The following is an 8,182-nucleotide window of genomic DNA, read 5'->3' as shown; positions in this document are numbered from 1 at the left end:
TTCCAATCTTTCCCTAATTCAGTTACAGGGATCACAGTTTCTGTCCATTGGTTGGGTGCAAATATTTGCATCTGTCTCTTTCAGCTGCTTGTTGGGTCTTTCTGAGGGGAGTTATGATAGTCCCTTTTTGTGAGTGCTCCACCTCGGTAATAGTGTCAGGCCTTTGGATCTCCCTGGAGCAAGATCCAAATTTGGGCCTGTCATCGGACCTTCTTTTCTTAGGCTACTCCCCATTTCCATCCCTGAAGTTCTTTCAGACAGAACAAATATGGGTCAGAGTTTTGACTATGAGATGGGAACCCCCTCCTTCAATTGATGTCCTATCTCCTCCTGGAGGTGGGCTCTACAAGTTCCCTCTCCCCAATGTAGGGCACTTCATCAAAGGTACCTCTCTTTGAGTTCTGAGAGTCTCTCACCTCCCAAGTTTCTGGTACATTCTGGAGGGGACCCCTAACCTCCTATGTCCCTAGGTTGCCTGTTTCCATTCTTTCTGCTAACTTTCAGGACTTCAGTACTTTTCCCTCACCCAATACCAGATAAGGTTCGCCTCTCCCTTCCCTACCCTCCATCTACTTTCCCTCCCATGTCTCTTTCTCCCTCCCTACATGTGATTGTTTTCTTCTCCCCCCCCCCCCCAAGTTGGACTGAGGAATCCTCATTTGTATCCTACAGCTTGTTGACCTTTTTGAGTTCTGTGGGCTGTATCTTGGGTCTTCCGTACTTTTCTCTTTTTTTGGCTAATATCTACTTATTAGTGAGTACATACCATGAATGTCCTTTTAGGTCTGAATTATCTCACTCAGAATGATATTTTCTAGTTCCATCCATTTGCCTTAAAACTCAGGATACCCTCATTCTTAATAGCTGGGTAGGATTCCATTGTGTAAATGAACCACATTTTCTGTATTTATTCTTCTGTCATGGGACATCTGAGTTGTTTCTAGCTTCTGGGTATCACAAAAAAGGCTGTTATGAACATAGAGGAAACACAAGCCCCTGTCGCATGGTGAGACATCTTTTGAGTATATTCCCAATACTGCTATGTATTTAGGTAGATCTATTTTCAATTTTCTGAGTAACCTCCAGGTTGATTTCCAGAGTGGTTGTATCAGTTTTCAATCCCACCAGCAATGGAGGAATGTTCCTCTTTCTCCACATTCTGGTCAACATGTATCGTCACCTGAGGTTCTGATCTTAGCCATTTTGATTGGTGTAAGGTGGAATCTCAGGACCATTTTGATTTGCATTTCTCTGATCACTAAGGACTTTGAATTTATTTAGGGTCTTTTCAGCCAGTCGAGATTCCTCTGTTGTGAATGCTCAGAATATATATGCTTAATTATATACCCCAATTTGACTTTTTTCATTAGTTTTTTTAAGTTCTTTATTTATTTTGGATATTAACTCTCTATTGGATGTGGTGTTAGTGAAATTTTTTTTCCAATCTGAATGTTTCCAACTTGTCTTATTGACATATTCTTTGCCTTACAGAAGCTTCCCAGTTTCAGGAGGTACCATTTATCAATTCTTGATCTTAGAGCATGAGCCATTGGAGTTCTGTTCAGGAAATTTCCCCCTGTGCCAATGAGTTCAAGGCTCTTTCTCACTTTCTCTTCTATTATATTCAGTGTATCTGGTTTCATGTTGAGGTCCTCAACTCACATGGACTTGAGCTTTGTGCAAGGTGACAAATATAGGTCTATTTTCATTTTCCTACATACAAACAGCCAATTAGACCAGCACCATTTATTGAAGATGCTTTTCTTCCCATTGTATATTGTTGGCATCTTTGTCAAAGATCAAGTATCTATAAGTGTGTGGTTTTATTTCTGGATCTGTGATTCTATTCCATTGATCAACGTTTCTGTCTCTGTACCAATACCATGCAGTTTTTGTCACTATTTATCTGTAGGAAAGCTTGAGGTCAGGGACAGCATTTCCCAGCTGTTCTTCTATTGTTAAGAATTGTTTTTGCTATTCTAGATTTTTGTTTGTTTGTTTGCTAGCCTTTCCAGATGAATTTGAAAATTGCACTTTCCATGTCTTTGAAGAATTGGTTTGGGATTTTGATGGGGATTGCATTGAATCTGTGGATTTTCTTCAGTAGAATGAGGCCATTTTTACTATATTAATTCTACCAACCCAAGAGCATGGGAGGTCACTCCATTTTCTAAGATCTTCTTTGATTTCTTTCTTCAGAGGCTTGAAGTTATTGCCATGCAGGTTTTTCTCTTGTTTGGTTACAGTTACTGTAAGATATTTTATGTTATTTGTGGCTATTGTGAAGGCAGCTGTTCCCTAATTTCTTTCTCAGCCTGTTCATCACTTGTATAAATGAAGGTTACTGATTTATTTGAGTTAATTTTATATCCAGCCACTTTGTTGAAGTTGTTTATCAGATAGAGAAGTTTGATAGTAGAGTTTTTGGGGTTGCTTATATATACAATCACATCTTTGGCAAATAGTGATACCTTTATTCTTTGCCAATTTGTATCCCTTTCATTGCTTTGTGTTGTCTTATTTTTCTAGCTAGCACTTTGAGTTCTATATTCAATAGATATGGGAAGAGTGGGCATCCTTATCTTCTCCCCATTTTAGTGAGATCACTTCAAGTATCTTTCAATTTAATTTGATATTGGCTGTTGGTTTGCAGTAAATTGCTTTCATTATGTTTAGGTATGGCCTTTGAATTCCTGATTTTGCTAATACTTTTAACATGAAGGTGTGTTGCATTTTGTCAAATGCTTTTTCTGCATCTAAGGAGATGATCATGTGATGTTTTTCTTTGAGTTTGTTTAGTGGATTATATTAATGGATTTTCATATGTTGAAGCAACCTTGCATCCCTGAGATAAAGCCTACTTGATCATGGTGAATAGTTTGGATGTGTTCTTGGGTTTGGTTTGCAAGAATTTTATTAAGTATTTTTGCACTAGTATTTATAAGCAAGATTGGTCTGAAGTTTTCTTTTTTGGTTGATTACTTGTGTGGCTTAGTTATCAGAGTAATTGTGGCTTCATAGAATGAGTTAAGTAACGTTCCTTTTATTTCTATTTTGTGGAATAGTTTGTAAAATATGTGTATCATTTCTTCTTTGAAGGTCTGGTAGACTTGTGCACTAAATCTATCTGGCTCATGGCTTTTCGTGGTTGGAAGGTTTTTAGTTTCTTGTGAGAAATGGGCCTCTTTACATAGTTTATCTGCTCTTGATTTAACTTTGGTATGTGGTATCTGTCGAGAAAATCATCCATTTTTTCTAAATTTTTCAGTTTTCTTGAGTATAGGCTTTTATAGCCAGATCTGATGATTTTTTTTGAATTTCTTCCATTTCTGTTGTTACGTCTCCCTTTTCATTTCTGATTTTGGTAATTTGGATACTGCCTCTGGGCCCTTTAGTTATTTTGGCTAGTGGTTTTTCTATCTTTTTGAGTCTCTCAAAGAACCAGCTTTTTGTTGTTGATGATGATGATTCTTTGTATTGTTTTCTCTGTTTCTATTTGGTTGATTTCAGCCCCGGGTTTGACTACTACCTGCCTTCTACTCCCCTTGGGTGAGTTTGCTTCTTTTTGTTCTAGAGTTCTCAGGTGTACTGTTAAGTTGTTAATGTAAGATCTCTCCAGTTTCTATATCAGAGCACTTAGTGCTATGAATTTTCCTCTTATCACTGCTTTCATTGTGTCCCATAAGTATGTCAGCATTTTCATTAAATTCCAGGAAGTCTTTAAATTCTTTCCTTATTTCTTCACTGACCATGTTATTATTCAGTAGATAGTTTTTCAATTTCCACTTGTATGTGGAGTTTCTGTTGTTTTTGATGTTACTGAAGACCAGCTTTAGGCCATGGTGATCTAATAGGATGCATGGGATTATTTCAATCTTCTTGTATCAGTTGAGGGTTGTTTTGTGACCAGTTATATGGTTGATTTTGGAGAAGGTACCATAAAGCTGAGAACGTGTGTTCTTTTGCTTTAGAGTGAAATGTCCTGTAGATATCTGTTAAATTCATTTGGTTCATAACTTCTCTTAGTTTCACAGTCTCTGTTTAGTTTCTGTTTCTATGACCTGTCCATTGGTGAGAGTGGGGTTTTCAGCTCTCCCACTATTATTGTTTGTGTCTCTGTGTGTGTTTTGAGCTTTAGTAAATTTTTTTTTTAATGAATGTGAATGCCCTTGCATTTGGGGCATAGATGTTCAGATTTAAGACTTTCTCATGGTGGATTTTGCCCTTGATGAATATGAAGTGTCTTTCCTTATCATGTGTGGGACCTTGAATAGGATAGCTTGGTTTCTGGTAGAGCACTGGCTAGAGATGGCTGGAGAACCTGCAAGGGATGGAATACATTTTGCCATCCTCCCAGACCCCAGGATCCTTACATGCAGCCAAAGACCTCCATTGATCAATGCCTTTCAGTCACATAGGGCAATGCTGACCAGCCTCTCCACAGGTAGAGGGCATGGCTGCAGGCCTCAGGGCCTCAAGAGAGCTGCATACTAATGAGGTACCTAAAGCCCAGAGGGCATAGCCCATTAAGCATTCCTCCCCAGACCCTACTCCCTCCTCCCTCCCTATTTAACTCAGATCTGCCCTGAGTTTTGGACAGCCAGATTCATCTTCCTTCCACTATGACAGTAAACCTTTTAAAATCATGGACTTCCTCATGTCTTTAGAGCCTGCCATGGAGAACCCTGGAGGGGTCCTTAGAACTACTGAGCCACTGTTTAATCTCCTGCTGAGGACTTTTCTACATTCTAGCTCCAGAGGCCACCAATTCCAGAGGCCACCAATTCCAGAGGCCACCAATTCAATCCAGCTAAGCGAGTGCTGTACAAAGAATTTCAACCTGCACACTTGCACACACATATGCCTCCCTCCCCTTCATTCCTCTTGGCATATGGGCCAGCCCCTTTGCCCTAGTCTCTCTCTATACTTCCACAACTCCTACCAGGTCAGCTATCAGCCTGGCGACCCTCTCTCAGAAGCCCTGCCCCCCATGGGACCTCAGACTAAGCCTGGGCAGTGCTTCACAGCATCTGTATGGAGGGAACTCAGTCAAATTCCTGCACTTCTGCTTGCCAGAGCCCCACCTCCCTGAGCCACCCAGGGACAACTCTGCCCAACAGGACCCACACCCATGCTCAAACTATCAGCCCCTCAATCATGCTTGATAACGTTTGGTTGAAAGTCTATTTTTTTAGATATTAAGATGTCAACTTCTGCTTGTTACCTGGGACCATTTGCTTGGAAGAACTTTTTTCATCTTTTTAGTCTGAGACAATGTCTGTCTTTGTTCTTGAAGTTTGTTTCCTGCATGAAGCAAAATGCTGGATCTTGTTTGGGTATCCAGTCTGTTAGCTTATATCATTTTAGTGGTGAATTGAGTCCATTAATATTGAGAGATATTAAAGACAGATGACTGTTGGTTGCTGATATGTTTATTTCTGTAGGAGGTTTTGTGTGCTTGTGTTTGTCTCCTTTTGGCTTTGCTGTAAGATGATTAATATCTTGTCCTTTTTTGGTGTGGTAACTTCCTTGTCTTGAAGTTTTCCTTCTAGGATCCCCTGTAAGGCTGGATTGGTAGATACTGTTCAAATTTGATTTTGTTCTGGAATATTTTGTTTTCTCCATCTATGTTGTTTGAAAGTTTTCCTGAGTATAGTTGCCTGGGCTAGCATTTGTGTTCTCTTAGAGTCTGCATAACCTCTAACCAGGCTCTTCTGGCTTTCATAGTCTTTGCTTAGAAGTCTGGTGTAATTCTGGTCGGTTTACCTTTGTATGTTACTTGGCCTTTTTCTTTGCAGCTTTTATTAGTCTGTCTTTGTTCTGTGTGTTTAGTGTTTTGATTAGTTTTTAACAAATGGTGTTACATTCTTAGGTTGACCTGTTTAATATGTCACAACACAACTATATTATTCATTTTCTATTTGTGCAAAAAAGCATGTGTGTGTATGTGTGTGCAAGTGTTTGTGCGTGTGTGTGTGTTTTCCTGTTCCCTAGATAACTATAAATAAACAGAGAAATTTTTCTGAATGGGAAGACTACACACACACACACACACACACACACACGATTCCTAAAAACAGGTTTCCCCAGTTTAATATATTAAATGGACTTGCATGAAGCTATACAAGTAGGAGGTGAGTCACCAAGAATATGTCTCTCAATTGTAATGAACAACAAAGAATAAAAATGGTCATATGACCCTAAAAATGCATATATTTATGTCCTGTGATTATGAATATTATAATAGAAAATATGCTACAAACTGCTTGTATCTACTAATTTTTGAGAAATAAGCTTAAGATCATTGTAATTTTTTCAGAAATACATGTACTGACATGCTCATAAATAAACAGGCAGCCTACCAGAGACAGAGAAAAAATAAGAACTTTCCTCATCCTGTTTTCTGTTGGCTGAGTTATTGGAAGTTATCTTGTTAGATATATAGATAAACTGATTAAGAAAGCTTGGGTTCAACTAATGTAACATGTCTCTAGAGAACTGTTACCACCTAGTATGCAATATAATGAAATTACCATATAATATCTACACTAATCATATTCCTTATTTTAAAATTGACAACATTTTGAAATTGTTAGCTCCTTTGTAAATCCCTTGACATCCTCAGTCGTCTGTAGTTAATGTTTGTTTTGTAGATAGTAACCAGCTCATTCTAACATAGCAAAATAAATCGGTCAAATTCTAGTAGAAACACATTCAATGATTTTTTAATGAGAAGAAACTTTCTTTATTTCATATCAAATCCATGTATACAATTCTAATAATTAATACACCTATGAAAAGACCAGACTACACATCTTAGAAATAAGGATATAATATAGTATGTATATTTGAATATATTGGATTTATAATTACTTATAACTTATTTATAATTGAATTATAATTGCTATGTTTGCTATTCTCAAGAAACGAAAATGTAAATTGAATGACAAAATATATTCATGCATGTCTTTTAGTAGAGGTGAGTCTTTTTACTAGAAATGTTACTATTTGTCATGTTGCTGGTACAAAACATAAGCAATGGTTCAAAGCAAGAAAAGTTTCCATACTCTAAAATTAGTCTATTTCAAAAAATATCCCATTGTAGAAAATCGTTGTAAAGGGTTAATTTTCTATGACCAATTTAAACTTTTCTTTATGCACTGGCCTTCCAATTGCACACCTAGGTATATTTTTCACAGGAATATGAGGATATATACTTTTAACATACGTGCTGAAGTATAAACTTTGGTTAATCAACTTCTGGCTAGTATAGATGGTACCACTTAACTTCTATTCTGTATTAGCCTTCTTGATTACATTGTGAAATACTATTTTTTACTTTTGAAATATTAGAAGATATGTAGCTTCTGTTTTTAACCCCGACCTATTTTAATTGCTTTCTGCTTTGTTTTCCTTTGTTTTTATGGGAGATAGGTTCTGATGGATCTTAGTTTTGTCTAAAATTCTCTATAAAGAACTTAATTCTACTTAGAAAATATGTATAGATGCAAGCTTTAAACTTGTATTCTGGATAGTTCACATCCTAAGTATTGAATTTACAGATATGTGCCAGGTATCATGCAATTCTGAGGATCTAACCCAGAGCTTTGTGCATGCTGGACAAGTACACTACTAATTAAGCCTATTATCTTCTATTATTTCTAAGAGGCACAGAGTCCAATTTCCTTAAGTACTATGCTCATTCTTTCTATTTATTTATGACTCATTTTCACAGATGTGATTAAGCCTTAGCTTGACTGAATTGTTAATACATTAGTTTTCAGAATTCTAAATGATTAATTCATATAATGCTAATCTCATTTCTAATTTTGTGGGATTGTTTTTATTTATATTATCAATATTGCACTAATAAAATTAATGGTAAAATCTGCTACTGACCTACTAAAGGGATTTGTTTTATAATTCTCTACTGCTGTCGTATGAGCCTTTTATTATTTTTAATATTGATATGTGCTAAAAACTCCAAACATATTGTGCAGTCAGCATCTATGACTAATTAGCTGACAAAACAACAGAAATTCAAAAAATAATATTCTAAACTGCATCATATTACTGCCACATTGCTCAAAATAAATTATGCCAATTTAATCTGTTGATCTCTTTAATAAGAGAATTTGTCATTGAGACATATTGGGGAATCCACCAGATTCAACAGTACCTG

The sequence above is a fragment of the Grammomys surdaster genome, unplaced genomic scaffold, assembly GCF_004785775.1.
Source record: "Grammomys surdaster isolate TR1022 unplaced genomic scaffold, NIH_TR_1.0 126679, whole genome shotgun sequence".
Taxonomy (NCBI): Eukaryota; Metazoa; Chordata; class Mammalia; order Rodentia; family Muridae; genus Grammomys; species Grammomys surdaster.
Note: the sequence above shows the minus strand (reverse complement) of the source record.